Below are 18,367 nucleotides of genomic sequence, written 5' to 3' on the forward strand. Positions count from 1 at the left end.
AATACTAATGCTAGATGGCATTATGATAGACATGCATTTAGACTGTATTAGTTCCCATAGTGTGGGAAAAATCCTGGTCATATGCAAGGTGACATTAAAGGGAGAAACCTCTTTATGCAGCAAAACCAGGCTCCACATGCAGTTGATTAATCCTGAACTGGTTGAGTCTGCCCTAGAAGGCAGGAAAGGAGGCCTGCAATTGAAGTAGTCATGGATTAGAAGGCCAAAAGGGACCATTGTGATCCTCTAGTCTGTCCACCTGTGTAACACAGACCAAAGGACTTCCCTGAATTAATTTCTCTCTGAACTGGAGGATATCTTAGAGAAAGCATTCAATCTTGCTATAAAATGTTCCAGTGATGAAGAATCCACCACAGTTAGTAAAACATTCAAATGATTAATCACCCTCACCTTTTTTAAAAAGCACCTTATTTACTTTCTAGTCTGAATTCATCTAGCTTCAACTTCCAGCCATTGCGTCTTGTTATACTTTTGTCTGCCACACTGAAGTGCCTTCTACTTTCACACTTCTATTCCCCATGTAGGTACTTCTAGACTGTGATCAAATCATTAACCTTCTCTTTGATAAATTTAATGGATTGAACTCCTTGAGTCTGTCACATAAGGCATGTTTTCTAATCTTTCAGTCATTCTCATCACTTTTCTCTGAACCCTCTCCAATTTACTTCAATTCTGGACACCAGAACAGGACATATTGTTCCAGTACCAGTTATGCCAGTGCCAAGCAGAGAGGTAATACAATCTCCCTCCTACTTGACATTCTCATTTATGCCTCCAAGGATCACATTAGCCCTTTTGGCTGCAGTGTAGCACTGGGTGCTCATGTTCAGCTCACCACCCACCATGATCATTTAATTTTTTTTTTTAATTTATTGAGGCCCTGCTTCCCAGGATTGTGTCCCTGTCATGTATGGATGTATGGCCTACATTTTTTGTTACTAGAGGTGTAACTTTATGTTTAGCCATATTGAAATGCATATTGTTTGCATGGGCCCAGCTTACCAAGCGAACCAGATTGCTCTGTATCCGTGACCTGTCCTGTTAATTATTTACCACTTTCCCCACTGGTCGTGTTATGTACAAATTTGATCTGTAATTATTTTATTTTCTTCCTGGCCATTGATGAAAATGTTAAATGGAGCAGGGCAAGGACCTAGATCATTTGCTTCTGAGCTGTCAGTGACTCAGAAACTACTATGGCCATTTTAGATTGTCCTACTTCCCCTTCTGCCTCCATGATCCTTCCTAAATAGGTTATAGCCATTGTTAGTCTCTAAGGTGCCACAAGTACTCCTTTTCTTTTTGCGAATACAGACTAACACGGCTGCTACTCTGAAACCTATCCCAGTTATGCAAATCTTCCCAACAGGTTTCAGTAATATCAACTACATAGAATTTGTGCTCATAAATGGTTGATTCTAATGCCTCTTATTTATTACTCACATTCCTAGCATGGGTGTAAAGACAATTAAATAATTTCTTTTTATGCCCCTTGGTGCTTTAGTTAATTTTATTCTTTACCTTGACTTTGTTGTCAGTGAGTGATCATTTGTTCCCCCTTTCATCCTCATGTTTTTTGTTGGTTTTAAGTCAGCGAAGCTAGGACAATTTACATCAGCTCAGGATCAGCCTTGGCACCTTTCTCTTGATTTTAATAGGAGCTGGATGAGGCCCTAGGCAAGTACATCTTCCTATTGACCTTTAAAGTAAAATGTCCAGATCCTTGGAATCATGTGTACAGCATAAGATTATTAAATATATAAACAGTATTCAGATTTACTGTAATACATTTCAGAGTAACAGCCGTGTTAGTCTGTATTCGCAAAAAGAAAAGGAGTACTTGTGGCACCTTAGAGACAAACCAATTTATTTGAGCAAATTGGTTAGTCTCTAAGGTGCCACAAGTACTCCTTTTCTTTTTGTAATACATTTGCATTTACAGGAGTAAAATATTTCACAGCAAAACTCCCAGTGAAATCATTAGGGCCAGGATTTGACCTCAAGTATGTTCAAATCTTCAGCCATCCAGCAGCTTCTCTGACAAAGGCTAGTCCAATATCGTGACTTTACTCCACATCAGACTCATTACAGAATTCAGTTCCTGGGCCACAACTCCAAGTTATCTCCCCTTGCATTTAATTGTGGCCTTGGAGAGATCGTGAACAACTGAAAAACTGACTTACACTGAAATACCTCTGTTCATCTTTATCAACTTTTGCTACAATACTTGACAGAAAATAATCTCTAAATATGGCTTGAAACAATTTAAAAAATTGAATATTTTTATTTACATAACAAATCATTCCTAATTAGTCAAACAATTAAAAAAAATTAACCGTGAGTAATCGCATGATTAAAAAAATTAATCACGATTAATTGCACTGTTAATATATTTGAAAATGTAGAAAATGTCCAAAAATATGTAAATAAATGGTATTCTATTATTGATTTAAATTGCAACACAGAACAAAGTGTACAGTGCTCACTTTATATTTATTTCAAATATTTGTGCTGTAAAAATAGTATTTTTCAATTCAACTCATACAAGTACTTTCTCTTTATCATGAAAGTTGAACTTACAAATATAGAATTATCTAGAAAAAAATAACTGCATTCAAAAATAAAAATGTAAAACTTTTAGAGCCTACTAGTCCCTTCAGTCCTACTTCTTGTTCAGCCAGTCATTCAGACAAACACGTTTGTTTACATTTGCAGGAGATACTGCTGCCCGCTTCTTGTTTACAATGTCACCTGAACGTGATAACAGGCGTTCGCATTGAACAGTTGTAGCCAGCATCGCAATATATTTGTGACAGATGTGCTAAAGAGTCATATGTCCCTTCATCTTCAACCACCCATTGCAGAGGACATATGTCCATGCTCATGATGGGGTGTGCTCGATAATGATCCAAAGCAGTGCAGACCGATGCATGTTCACTTTCATCATCTGAGTCAGATGCCACCAGTAGAAGGTTGGTTTTCTCTTTGGGTGGTTGGGATTTTGTAGTTTCCACATTGGAGTGTAGCTCTTTTAAGACTTCTGAAAGCATGCTCCACACCTCGTCCCTCTCAGATTTTGGAAGATGCTTCAGATTGTTAAACCTTGGATCAAGTGCTGTAGCTATCTTTAGAAATCTCACATTGGTACCTGCTTTGCATTTTGTCAAATCTGCAGCGAAAGTGTTCTTAAAATGAACAACATGTGCTGGGTCATCATCCGAGACTGCTATAATATGAAATACATGGCAGAACATGGGTAAAACAGAGCAGGAGACATACTACCTCTCCCCCAAGGAGTTCAGGCAAAATTTAATTAATTAATGCATTATGTTTTTTAACAAATGTCATCAGCATGGAAGCTGGAGTGGTGCCCAAAACATGAAGGGTCATATGAATGTTTATCATATCTAGCACATAAATACCTTGCAATACCTGCTACAAAAGTGCCATGCGAATGCCTGTTCTCACTTTCAGGTAATATTGTAAATAAGAAGCGGGTAGCATGATCTCCTGAAAATATAAACAAACTTGTTTGTCTTAGCGAGTGGCTGAACAAAAAGTAGGACTTAGTGGACTTGTAGGCACTAAAGTTTTACATTATTTTGTTTGAGTGTAGTTATGTAACATTTATAAGTTGCACTTTCATGATTAGGAGATTGCATTACAGTACTTGTATGAGGTGAATTGAAAAATAAGATCTCTTTTATAATTTTTACAGTGAAAATATTTGTAATAAAAATAATATAAGGTGAGCACTGTACACTTTGTATTCTGTGTTGTAACTGAAATCAATATATTAGAAAATGTAGAAAAACATCCAAAATATTTAATACATTTAAATTTGTATTATATTGTTTAACATTGTGATTAATTTTTTAATAACTATTAATTTGAGTTAACCATGTGAGTTCACAGTGATTAATCGACAGCCCTATTAATATAATCTGAATTGAACATTTTGGTGTACACAATTATGCTTACCATCTTTATGTACAACCACATTATAAAATGCTAATGAAAGAGAAAGGACTTTACAGGAGAGAGCGTAAAAATATATATTGACTGAAAGCTCATTGTGATGGGAACTGTCTAACTGTACACACATATAGTACAATTTCAATACTACAAATAAATATTAAATCTCTAAAATAAATGAATAAGAATACAGGTGTTAATCTGCCAGTGTATGGTGTATTGCCCACTCATACAGATCCTATGCCAAGTACCTTATTTTTTTTTAGTAATCAATTGTGTATAAAGCAATAGGTATGCATGGCACTTTTGAAACGGAGTAAAGACATGTTGGGACACTCCAATCAACATTAATGAATTAACAATATATTTGGCTTTAAAATGATAAAGTGAAAGGGAGCCTGTGTGGACAGAAACTAGTTGCATTTTGTAAACAGACATTTCCTACCATTTCATGTGCATGAAACACATTGGTTGCATTTCTTACCGGGTCCTGGGATTACTCATACTAAAAGAGAGATGGAAAAATCAGCACAATGATGCCAAAATGTAAACAGCAAAAACACTTACAGAGAACATTCATACTAGTAGGAACACTTTGAGAAACCCAGAATTGAATAGACATGGGCCCATATCCACAGAGGGATTTAGGCACCTAAATTTGAAATTTTGGTGCCTATATTCCAGTTTTAGGCACCACGGTGATCCACAAAACCCCCAATCAGCTACCACCTAACCCTGTAGGTGCCTAAACTCACTCAGTGTTTAAATTTCTATGGTAAAGGTTCCCAAAGTGCCCAAGTTTCTGCCTCTGGGCATGTGCACTGCTGCCTCACTCTAGGATGATCAGGAGAATAGAGGGTCTATCTTGTGAGAGGAGACTGGAAGAGCTTGGTTTGTTTAGTCTAGCTGAGAGGGGATATGATTGCTCCCTATAAATACATTAGGGGGATGAATACCAGGGAGGGTGAAGAGTTATTTAATCTAAAGAATAATGTTGACCCAAGAACAAATGAATATCGATTGGCCATGAACAAATTCAGGCTGTAAATTAGAAGGTTTCTAACCATCAAAGGAGTGAGGTTCTGGAACAGCCTCCCAGTTGGAGCTGTGGGGGTAAACAACTTAATTAGTTTTAAGAGAGAGCTGGAAAAAAAATGTGGAGTGATATTGTATAACAGGGTTGTTTGTGATGGGAGGGCTCAATGGCCCTGGGGCTCACTTCTGGCCTACATCCTGTGTTCCGAAAGCTCATGCTTCAGTGTTTCAGCCAGGCACCAGGAGGGATTTTTTTTTCACCTAATGTATTCAGGGAGGGTTTTCGATCTCTTTCCTCTGACGCATCAGGAGATGACCACGGTTGGAGATGGGACATTGGGGGTGGAGTGGGCTACAGCTCTGAAGTGGCACTGAGTATTCTCTTGGCTGGCTTGTTCTTGCTAACATGTTTAGTGTCTAACTGATTGCCCCCGCTCCCAGGTCAGATTGGCAGCGACTTTGGGAGGTTTTTGCCTTCCTTTATAGGGTGGGTGTTTGAGTGACTTGCCAGGATTATCTGGGTGTATCTCACTTAATCAATTCCCTGCCACTGCAGGGGCCTTGGGCACTGGTACATCTCGATCCCTCCTCTTCTGTGCCTGTGGCACATAATAGTCTAGTCTCCTGTAGATGGGAATACTTTGGTCTCATTTGGCTTGTTAGATTAGTGTGCAGCTGTGAGGTGGTGTTGATTGCCTGATGGGGAGAAAGGATTTGAACAATGGTCTCCCACCTCCCAGATGTGGGCCCTAACTGCCAGGCTATAGAATCATTCTCTCTCTCTCTTGCTCAATGATTTAATTAAGTATATATACACAGAGCGAAACAGCTTGAACAAGAAAGACTGAGGGAAATCCATATCAGAATATCCCAATATCTCCTGAGATACAGGAGACCTCTGTTCAAATCCCTTCTTCCCATCAGGTAGAGGGGGGAATTGAACTCAGGTCTCCCATATCCAAGTGCTCTAGTCACTGGTCTTAACCATTGTAATGTAGGCACCACCACCAGCCCCCATTTTGTGTGAGATGAGATGAGGCAAGGCAGGCCCATAACATATTATTGCAAGAAACGGCTTAGGTGTCTAAGCTCCCTGGCTCCAGGAAAGAGGTGCCTAACTCCATGAGAGGGGCGGGGCTTAGGACCCCTCCCTCTTGTTATCTGCCATTGGTTAGCATAGGTAGGCAGCCACCTAGCATGCAGTCTTTTGTGGAGCCTATTCTCAGGCATCTATCTCTCCCCATGCATTGTATAGGGAACCTAGGTGCCTAATTCAGGATTTGTGGATCCCAATATTGTTCCAATGATTTTATAGGGGCCTAAAATTTAGCACTAAAATGTCTAAGTCCCTTTGTGGTTCAGGGCCATGGATAATAAAATACCCTCTCACCAGTGAAGATGGTCCTTGAGACATTGACCGAGATATATTGGATCTGTGCTGAACAATTTAGGTGTAATCTTTGTTCTTTCTTTCCTTATAAGCCAACTGAAGGGAAGCTGACTAGGACCCAGTGCCAGCAAAGGACTGAAGTACGTAAGTTAAAAAATGTGCTTAAGTCTTTTTCTGGCTCTAGGTATTTATCACTACACATTAAGTAGAACAAATCGCAGGCCACAAATTACCTCTCTTGAGAATGATGTAGAAAGACTCTTGGCCAGGTTCAATGGCTGACAGATGCAGGAGCGATGCAGAATGAGGTTGTGGAATGGCGTCTCTAGGTATACGAGATGAAGATCTCTTGTGATGTGTGTTGATAAGTACTAGGACAATGGAGAATTTGGAGAGAAAAATCAGATGCAATCCTAAAACCTAACGTGATCGTCTCCTAGCACTGAAAGGTGGACAAAGTTGCTTTTGTTACTAGAACCCTTGCTGATCATCTAATAATCAACCTAAAAAAAAGCAGCTTTGTTTATTTATGGAAAGGGGCTGTGGAATGTCTATTTGGAGAGCAGTGAACAAAGTTAGTGCGCATTTATAGAATCCATGTCTGATATAAGAGGGGGGACAGCAAGGAAAGCAACAAGGAAAGCAAGATATTCAGTATCAAGAGAATAAAATCCTTTTTTCGAGCCTCTCCCATCTCATGCAAGCCAAGAAAAGAGATCTAGAGTTTCCGAAAAAATTTTTTTTGATAATTAACACCAAAGCTGCAATATCTAACCAGAAAAAAATTAAAGATCCTGCACCAGAAGATAGCTTCTAGGACAGGGCATTCTTGGGGTCAGAGTGGAAACAAGTAAAAACCCCAAATTTCTGAAAATGGTAAAGTTAATGGTGACTGAACTCTTTTAAGTCACTCTTTGAAACCTTGGCAACAATCCAGGCCTTTTGCTAACCCTTTGTTTTCAATCAGAAAGTCTGGGAAATGTTGCTGTAATATGAATAATATTAATATTTACAGTACCTGTAACGGGAATTCTACTAGCTCACCATATGATATACTAACCCTTTCATGCAAGCTATTTGTGTTTTGAATGTGGCCATTTGACGAGGATTCTTCAAACTCAAAAATAGTTTATATGATTTTTTATTTAGTCTGAGATCTCCCCACCCCACCCGCCAATATACATCAACATACACACATTGCAAGAACTAGAGAAAATTCAACCTTCCAATAGTCTTTATAGGTCAACTGTTCCCTTAATAATCCCTCATTCTATAAACACCCAAACAAGAGAACTAGAGAAAAATTACTGGAAATACTAACAGACTCAATACCTTTGAAGATGTTGCTGAGTTGATTTAATAACAATAGTTAACTAGTTATATAGGAAACCTGGGAATCATGAATAGAGTTAGTTCCTCTAAAGTTGAAATTTTACCCTTTCCTTTCTTCCCCACCCTTAACCTAACAGTAAAATTTCCCCCACAAATCTGCCTTGCATGGTAGATCTTGTTTCTGATATTCCGTTTTCCCTTCTTTATGTGTGTGGAACTGCCTTTGATACCAAAGAGATACTGGCACATCATCCTCTCTTGGTAGACACTTCCGAAACGTTGCTAGATTAAATAGCCAGGGACTGCAGAATTTTAGTTGTGATCCACCAAACAGATCTGAGAGAAGCATATTGCTGTAAAAGAGGATAGACTTTCAAGATACGTGGTGCTATAATGGGGCATGAGGACTTTTCAATTCTAATCCACCCATTCCGGATGAGAGAGACTGAGCTAATACCCTCGTGTATGGTGCATTGCATCTAGCTGCGGAAGTAGTGTTAGGGTGGAATTTATGGACTCTAAATTGTTTGCCAGGAAATGTTTACTAGCTTTACACAATAAATGGCTGTGAAAGCATATCCCTGAGTTTAATGTGATATGGCTATTTCCTTACATTTGGTACAAAGTATTATGAATACCAATAAAGGAAACTTTTAAAAAATATAAAACAAACAAAATAATGCATGTTCCTATTTATGGGACCTAGTTTGGAAAGGTTTGGTTGACTACAGATTGTACAGGGTAAATTTATTGCACTCACCTCTGGATCCATGCCATGCCCGACATATCAGAAATGAGATGTACGACTTATTTTTAGAGCCAAATACTCTCATCATCAAGGTATATTTTAAAAAAAGAATCTTGTTACCATAGCTGCAGTGTGTCATATACAATGACGAAGTCTACATGCATAAGAGAAGGCTAGCTATAAACCCCAGAAAACAAGTGCAAAACTCCACATTTAGCAGGTTAAAATGTCAAACAGAGTTGGACTTCTCTTTGTTACAGTTTGGAATCTTGGAAGTCTGTTGCACCTTATCCGTAATCTTTTATCTTCTACAGTTCAGTGCTATGCTAGGGACCAGTGTACAGTTTTACAGGATATGTTACATTAGATACTTTGGAAAATGCTTCACAGAGTGAGAGTTGCTTTTCCTGGGTAACCTGTATACAGTGCTTACTCTGACAATTCCCATACATAAAGATACAGAGTAACAGTTTTTTTTAATTTCAGAGGGTTTTTTTCCCTTCTGCACAGTGTGCCTAAGTAACAACTCATTACTACTGAGAAGAGAATCGACCTACCAGAGTTTGTTTTGATCATACAATAGGTTTTGAGGAGAGTAAGATGCTGGCATATTTTTTGCCTGTGTGAACACGTGTGTGTGTGTGATTTTATGTAAATAATTTAACAATGTGATTTTCAAAGACTAATTAGTCATTTGCATTTTCTGTAAATAGAAATCAGTAGCATACATGGTTACTCCCTTCCATAATGCTTTGCTCTTTCGGCTCATAGAATTGAGTTGATATATAAAGGTAACTTTAAAGAAAAGCCAAAATTAGAGGTCTGATCCTGCAAACCTTTGCACGTCCGTAAATCTGATATCAGCAATAAGACCTCACTGGGATTTTGGGGTGTGCAGGAAATTCAGGATCACTCCTTTAATGTATTAATAAAAGCAGTTTAGCTGCTGGACTTTTTATTAACATTTTCATGTTAAAATGCAGTTTTCAGTGTATGTCTTCAAATCACTCTGAAATAGTAATTATGTTTAGTTGATGTTTTTATTTCTATTACACTTTAACTATGGGGCTGACCCTGTAAAGGGCTGAGGGTCTCCTGTGGAGTGAATGTGAGTAAAAAAGGCTCAGCATTTTGCAGGGTCAAGCATAAGACATTTTATAATAGAAGACATTTGGGGGATAAATTATTTTAGTTTTTATTCATAGTATACACTAGGCTAGTAATGGAGATTTAGTAGAATTTTGAGAATAAGTAATTCTAGGACACTGTAGGATCCAAAGAATTTAACCCAATGAAGGATTAGCAAATATACAGCGCAAATTTTATCTGAAAAGTTTTGGTGACAGCAAAAGTTATTTGTACACATGGGAGTTTGCATAATTGGATGCATTATTATTATTTGACATTTTAATTCAAATTCTTGTTTCAAATTAAGAGGTTAGATAAACAAGATTTTACCGTAAATAATAATTTACCACCATATCGCAACCAGTTCTTGCTGCCTATAACAAGTTTTGTGGTGGGGAAATCCCAAATGCCCCCAAAGCAATTTACTTGACCAGTGTGCTATATTACTATTAGAAAGAGCTGCAGTATTTGGTGACATGAAGCAAATGCCACAGTATTCAGTATAACATAGCCAAAACACTGGTGTTTCTCATGCCTTTTCCTTTCATTAGAGGCATGTTATGCGCCACCAGATGCTGCAATCTAGATTTAGGGGCATATACTAATCTTGCACACACAGGAGTTGCATATGTTATGAGTTAATTCCTTTTTGTTGTTCTCTCTTGCACATGGCATTTTGAAACAGCTAAATACATGGAAAATATTTTTAGGTTGCTGTACTTTAGTAGCTTGTATTGAAATATTCTCTGATTACTTGTTAATGAAAAATTAAATCTGTTATATATGTGCTACAACAAAATGTATGAATGACCCCAGGGACATACAGCGCTTGAGGGAATTACACAGATCTGGACAACGTCCCCGAGTGTTGGGTGTTGCATTTGAGTCCCAAAGTATCTGAAATGTGTGTAGAATCGTGTTCTTTGTTATTTGTATTCCACTTGTTCCTAAAGGCCCCAAATATGATCATTATACCTTAGTGTTAGGCACTGTACATATATCTAGTAACAAACAGTGTCTGATCCAAATAGCTTACATAAACCAGAGTCATGCTTGTTGATGTTCCCTCTCAGGAAGTCCAAGTGCATTGCCTATTAAAGCAAAAGAAGTGACACATATCATAGTGTGTCCATTTCAGGTGCTAGTAGAGTATATGCATAACTATTCAAAGTTTTGAGTGAACAATAGTCTATTTAGGGACCATGTGGGAACACTCTAAAAGATACATTTCTGGAGGATATAGGTACTCCTCCAAAGGATCAACAATTTTAGGACACAAGTCAAGACACAAAAGCACATGCCTAACTCCAACATAAGAATGGCCATACTGGGTCAGAGCGAAGGTCCATCTAGCCCAGTATCCTGTCTTCCGACAGTAGCCAATGCCAGGTGCCCCAGAGGGAATGAACAGCACAGGCAATCAGCAAGTGATCCATTCCTTTTTGCCCATTCCCAACTTCTGGCAAACAGAGGCTAGGGACACCATCCCTGCCCATTCTGGGCATTCATTTATCTGGTTCTTTTTTTAACCCTGTTGTAGTCTTGGTCTTCACAGCGTCCTCTGGCAAGGAGTTCCATGGGTTGACTATGCATTGTGTGAAAAAATACTACTACTTTTTTTTAAACTGCTGCCTATTAATTTCATTTGGTGACCCCTAGTTCTTGTGTTATGAGAAGGAGTAAATAACACTTCCTTATTTACTTTCTCAACACCAGTCATGATTTTATAGACCTCAATCATATTTCCCCCCCCCCCTTAGTCCTCTCTTTTCCAAGCTCAAAAGTCCGAGTCTTATTAATCTCTCCTCATATGACGGCCGTTCCATACCCCTAATAATTTCTGTTGCCCTTTTCTGAACCTTTTCCAATTCCAATATATCTTTTTTGAGATGGGGCGACCACATCTGCACACAATGTTCAAAATGTGAGCATAGCATGGATTTATATAGAAGCAATATGATATTTTCTCTCTCTCTCTCTCTCTTTCTTAATGATTCCCAACATTCTGTTCGCCTTTTTGACTGTTGCTGCACATTGAGTGGATGTTTTAAGAAACTATCCACAATGACTCCAAGATCTCTTTCTTGAGTGGTAAGAACTAATTTAGACCCCCATCATTTTATATGTGCATTACTTTGCATTTATCAACATTGAATTTCATCTGCCATTTTGTTGCCCAGTCACCCAGTTTTGAGACATCCTTTCGTAGCTCTTAGCAGTCTGCCTGGGACTTAACTATCCTGAGTAGTTTTGTATCATCTGCAAATTTTGCCACCTCACTGTTTACCCCTTTTTCCAGATCATTTATGAATTTTAAATAGGACTGGTACAGACCCCTGGGGGACACCACTATTTACCTCTCTCCATTCTGAAAAAGGACCACTTATTCCTACCCTTTGTTTCCTATCTTTTAGTCAGTTACCAATCCATGAGAAGACCCACCCTCTGATCCCATGACAGCTTACTTTGCTTAAGAGCCTTTGGTGAGGGACCTTGTCAAAGGCTTTCTGAAAAATCTAAATACACTATATCCACTGGATCCCCCTTGTCCACATGCTTGTTGACCCCCCTCAAGAATTCTAGTAGATTGGTGAGGCATTGATTTCCCTTTACAAAAACCACGTTGACTCTTCTCCAACAAATTATGTTCATCTATGTGTCTGACAATTTTGTTCTTTACTATAGTTTCAACCAGTTTGCCCGGTACTGAAGTCAGAACTTAAGTACAGCAGTAGTCTCTTTGGTTCTAGTGGGACACCTCATGTGCTTAAAGAACTTTGCTGAATCAGAACCTCCAAAATGCAGAGATGATTTAGTATTCTGGCATTTGCAGATTGAGCTCTTTTTGCACACCTCATACTAGATGTCCCAGAAACACAAGAAAGTTCTGCCATGCATTTCTTAGGGAAATGGCATCCAGCTCTACCTTTTTACCTTAGCAAACCACCACTAAAGCATCTAAAAATAACATTCAAAAAATGTAATGTAATTAGGCTCATGCTACTGGCTCCCTAGTTAATGAGATGAGCAATTAGTGCTCAAGACAATAAGAATCTTGCATGCACTTGAGCATAGGCCGCATCTTCTTCAAAAGTTAATGTATATACTATATGTTTAAACAAACTATTCCTTCATACGGTGTTTCCCCCATCCAGTGTCTGCTGTTAACCTAGAGACATTTGTATTTGGAATAGATAAAGCAGGTATGTAAAAAAAAAAAATACCCTTGTTAGGACTTTATTCCCTCTAGGGATTATTAGCTTTGGTTCCAATCCCACAGTTGACGCCACTTAGTAAAAAGTCCAGTGGACATAAGTGGGGCTACAGGAGGCCCCAGGGATCTGCCTATGCAGAGCAGATTGCAGGATCAGAGCCTAAGCTCTTATGAGCAAACCCAATCTTTGTCCTGTGCTTGTACAGCACCCAGCACAGTGGTGTACTGATCCACGACTAGGGCTCTTAGATGCTACAGTGATACAAATAATAAAATAGTCCTGTGGAGCTAGTGATAATTGTATTTGAAGAGTTCACAATCTAACCAATAGCTGGTAACATTTAGGTGTTTTACTTATTTATTCTTAGTCCATATTTCTCCTTTCTCCAACTCCTGCAATTAACAGTGTGAATGGGCAGGAAGACGCAAAGCAGGGGCTATAGTACTTGTCTTTAGCCTGTAAACGATGGATGAGATTAGTGGCATAAGGTCATTCACACATTGCCCTGCTAAATTCCCTTAACTGAGAGAAGCAAAGTATGAAATATGCCCCCTGTTCTTGGTCCCACAACCCCTGGAAAAATCACCTGAACAACAGCACCAAAAAATTTTTAGGTACTGATAATGTTCCTCTGTAGTTAAACTTATATATGTAATTTGGGTAAACTGCATATTTTATCTATTAAAGAGATATAAATCTTCTGTCTAAATATTTGACATACAAATATTTATCATAACAGCCATCTGAAATTTAGATTTTTGTTGATAATTTCTCATGATACAAAATATACACTAATTGCATTGTGCAATTAAAACATAAGTACTGTTTCACATACAATGTGTTCAAAATACATTGTTAGCCACCATGATTCAATATTTTTTTTAAAATGAGGGCTCCAATAAAATGTCTTTTTCAAAAGCTATAAAAACTGAAATCCAACACCCAAGCAGACAAATAAAAAACCTGAATAATATGCAAAATTATGTACTTTGAGTTCCTCGGTAATATAATTTCAGCAAAAGCATTAAATGTGTATATACTATGTCAAAATACGCAGTTATCAAATAAATATTGTTTTAATGAATCATTCACTTGCCTATACATGCATATTGAATGTATGTCTAAATATTAACCAGGTGTGTATAGTATTATACAAACAAAAATACGCAATAGATATTTTGATAGCCATTTCTCAGTTCAAAATTTACAGACCTGAGATGATGCTAAAGAGAAAAATCAAGCAGTAAATTGCAATATAATGTATAGATCTGGAAATAAGAGGATATTGTACAAAACAATAATGCTTGGCACCAATAAATTATTCACTTAAAAAGCAAAAACAACCAATCAAAAACTCCCGATCCCTGTTTTTAAAAAAAACAAAAACTAGTTTTGAGGTTTTTGAGCATCCTATGTGTGACAAAAGGCAATGATTTAAACTCCAAAGAAATGACAAACTTCAAAGTGAAGATGTGAAGCGTCATATATCATGAACATTTGAAAAAAAAATAGGAAATTTATTTTAAATTAAAAAATAAGACATTTTGCTTTACTGAATGGATTGTACTGGTAATAAACTTTAATGATTTAATACAAACTTGTAAATCACTTTCAGTGAGGGCCTTGCAGTTTAGCACAGCTTTTATGAAAAATACTAAGTGCTGTCATAAAAAATTTTAAATGCTTGGAGATCATGAAAATTAGAACAAAATTCAAGTTTATCCGGGAGATGATGCAGTAACTACAGATCCATTCTCCATAGTTCTATAGATATTTTGTAGGGAGCGTTTATTTGCTTTTCCCCAAAAAAATTATGTCTGACAAGAGTTATACTATGACACATGCAAATATTAATGGTAATACATCCCACTAATACTTCCCAAAAATACAATGTTCAGGTTGTGTGCTATGGTTTATTGAGATGGCATTTTCTTACCCAAAAATTGCTTTTACAATTAGGTACAATGAAAATTTCAAAGCATATTCTAGATTTATGAATGCTAAATGTGATCTTTATCCCCTTTTAACTCTACACAGGGATTCACTAGTTCTCAAGTCAACTAACTATTCATTTTATGGGCAAAGATTCAGTTATAGGCAACACAGCATCTTTATTTATTAATCAATGGCAATATTACTTTATCAGTCATATCTGTTGCTCTTTGTTGCACGACAATGATCAATATAAGCAAATAAATGTTGCTTCTGGGGGAATTAGGCAGAAAGCCCCCCCTGAAAATAAACATCTGTTGTGAATCTGTATTAGCTGTAATGTTAAAATAATGGTGCCTGCCTTGACCAAGTTGCTGTGACAAAATACATTGATGATAATTAAAAATACACAGCACAATAAAGTCATTTCACTTTGATAACCCTTGGGTACAATGAAACCTATTCCTAAAACAAATAAATAATTGTTAAGCTTTACATTTATTGTTAGGCTTTATATTTAGACATTTCACTGGCTGAGATCAAATTGTCATAGCTCCATTGACTTTAATGAAGCCAGGACAAGTTACACCAAGTGAGGATCTGGCCTATAATGTTTCCATTTATCTAATTTTACTGTAATACAGATGTATGAATAGTCTGCAGCCCCGCACAAACGTGAAACTTTTCCAATTAACAGCAGAGCTACCATCATTAAAAAAGTTGAGCATAGCCTAAATATACAGGGAGATAATGGATATAACCTTTGATATGAGAGACTAAACTGCCGTTCAGAAGTTGGTGCAAAAGAAATTTTACATTTACTCATTTTTCATATAATCTCTTTATTTTTTACAATAAAGAAAACTACAATTAAAAAACCAGATGCAAGCATTAACCTACTTAGACGAGCATAAATGACATCTAAAACAGTGTTGGGTCCCACTATTTTATGAGCTAGATGGTTTGCAGTTTTCATATATCTAAAACATTCTGTTGGTTTCCCTTGGCATTAGAAGCTTTGGGCAAATTTGGTGGCACTGACTTAACTCTTGATTTTCTCAAATATGTAGCAATCAAAGTGAAATGGCTTTTTATTGTGCTGTATATGTTTAATCATCATCAATAATAACTAGGTATTATAGAAAACTATAACATTAATCCAACCAATAATGTAGAAGTCCAATAGTTTTGTATTAGAATGCTCTTGATTTAAAACTATTTTTTCTTAATTAAGTGAAGCTGGGAGATTGTGCCAGTGACTATGTAATCAATCTATACATTATTTATCAAATTTGGGAATGCCTTACTTCTGGTAAATTTCAGTAAATGTTGTAAATGACTAATTTGTTTTAAAAGTTGGTTACATATATTTGTGTTTGCTTTCATTGTTTAAAAGTGAAGCATAATGGCCTTGAAAATATTTTATATTTTCATATGGAGCAAGCACATTCTTGTTTGCTTCCATTAAGAACTGAAAAAATTACAATGCTTTAGAAATTTACAATGTTTTAGAACTTATGTATTTATTAGGAGAGGTAGAACCAACTAAAATTTAGTCATCAATAATCATAATTGATTCTGAAATAAAGCATGAGTAATTGTATGACAACTAAAGAGTTTTCAATTATTCCCTTTCTTCTTTTCGCCTTTTGGAGCCTCCTCTTCTTTTACCCCCCAGAAATGCTATTTGGCTCTGACTTCTGTTTCTTTTGGAAATTTAATCTTCCTTCCCCCCCCCTTCCTCTCATTGTGCTTTACTTATTTTGCTTTTTATTGTAGAGAAATTGTAGCAGTGTCCCTCCAACGTCTAGAATTAAAAACCCATTTTTCATATTGCATTTGATCTGGAACAATAATTTTTCTAACCCCTTTTCAACTGCTTAGATATTTTATGGCTCAAACTGTGTCGGTCTCCCTCTCTGCAGTTCTATTTTTCCCCCTTCAAGACTCTTCGTTCCACATTTCCAGAGACTGATTGACAGGAACAGGTTGGTAAGAAACTTCAGGACATGTTGTTAACATCTGACACTGTGGAAGAGAACTCAGCCCAATCACTGGGCACGTAAAGAGAAGTTACACCTATTAGAGACGAAAGGAACTGTGTTTGGTCGTTATTTACGAGTTACCTGAAACAAAACTCATCTATCCTCAGCTGTTTATTTCAGGAGAGACCATTTTAATGTAAAAAACAAAAACTGCGGTTTTTGTTTTTAATCAATAAAGTGACGATTCTAGTGTAACTTGAATTTACCTCGCAAAACAATCTAAAACCCAAAGCACAATACTTTGTAAAGGTCTCAGTTATTGTTTAATGAGTCTATCTGAGGATATTCCTTATGGACAACACGTCTGTTTTCACAGCACTGGGAGCTAACAAAACAAATAATAGCGTAGCCATTGCATTTTCTTTATAGTCTTCCTTTAATATTAGAGCACACATTGAAATGATAAGCACACTGAAGAACACAAAACGTTTCATCAGTGTGGTAACTGTAACCTTTTTTTTTTTTTTCCTTGAAGAAATATCAAGTTTTGAACAGTCACAGCCGTAGCAACGCTCACGTTCTGGACACCACAAGTTTAAAACAGCATCGTTACAGAGAAAACTTACTTAAGAACAATTTTTTAAAACATTAGATTTAAGAAAAGGGGGAGGGGGAAGAAATCTTACCGTTTAAAGACTGCTGCAGGTTCCAGCTCACTCTGAAACTGCAGGGGAAAGTGGAGCAGCTGCTGAACAAAAGTTTTAGATTTTTTTTTTTTTAAGAAAGTCTGCAAAACTAATTTCCCACAAAATAGGGCTCAATTTCCGTTTAAGAAACTGGGTCTTGCAAATCTCATTCAATTCCTGATTTTTTCCAATCGCAATTGACATTCATTTTATCTTTCACACGTGGACCTAAGAATTTAGACTTAAATTGCAGGAACCAAATGGTCTCGGAATTCAGGGGGGAAAGAACGAGGGTTTAAGAAAGGGAAAATATTTATGGTACTGATCATCACTTGATTGTTGATCAGTAACACTTTAATTTAAACCAACTGACTGTCATGTTCTCTGTCACCATTAATTCCATGAACCATTTCAAAAGCATATTTAAAATTTTCCAGACACCTGAGACAATGAAAACAACAACCAAGTGAAACAAAACAAACTTCCAGGTGCAGAGACTCGAAAGCGGTTTGAGATCCTGTTTTGAAAGAGCAGAAAGCAGGGAACTGTTGTCTTTCATTGACCTGTTTCTGCAGCTCATTAACCGCCGGTCATTTCATTTTAAAACAAACGCCCTAACATTTCAAATCTAGTTGCACCCAAGCGCAAGTGCAGAAGTATCTGTGCTTAGTACAGTTAACATTTTAAGACATAATCTTTGCAGCAGAAGACGCGCCATGTGAGCGGAACAAATGAGTGACACGTCTGTTGCTGTAATTTATTAATCAGAGGGAATCGAAGTGGCAGGAGCCAGTGTGGTTATTTGCAGCAGTTTCAATTTATCAATGATAACCTGGCTGCCATTCCCATCTGCGCTTAGTTCCTTGTGTGGGACTGATCATTGCTCTATTACCGAGACAAGATTATTTCTGATCGCTTTA

At 37.2% G+C, this 18,367-nt stretch overlaps 1 long non-coding RNA gene across 1 annotated transcript; it reads right to left on the bottom strand.

Moving 5' to 3' along the window:
- Positions 1–4,437: 4,437 nt before the first annotated feature.
- On the bottom strand, positions 4,438–10,721 carry LOC142070869 (uncharacterized). The gene is made up of 3 exons (XR_012666786.1): positions 10,666–10,721; positions 6,655–6,792; positions 4,438–4,501 (listed from the first exon to the last, which is right to left on the bottom strand). It is a non-coding gene; the product is annotated as an uncharacterized LOC142070869 (long non-coding RNA).
- Between the last annotated feature and the right edge of the window lie 7,646 nt (positions 10,722–18,367).

Source organism: Caretta caretta, chromosome 2 (assembly GCF_965140235.1).
Source record: "Caretta caretta isolate rCarCar2 chromosome 2, rCarCar1.hap1, whole genome shotgun sequence".
In the NCBI taxonomy this organism is placed as follows: Eukaryota; Metazoa; Chordata; order Testudines; family Cheloniidae; genus Caretta; species Caretta caretta.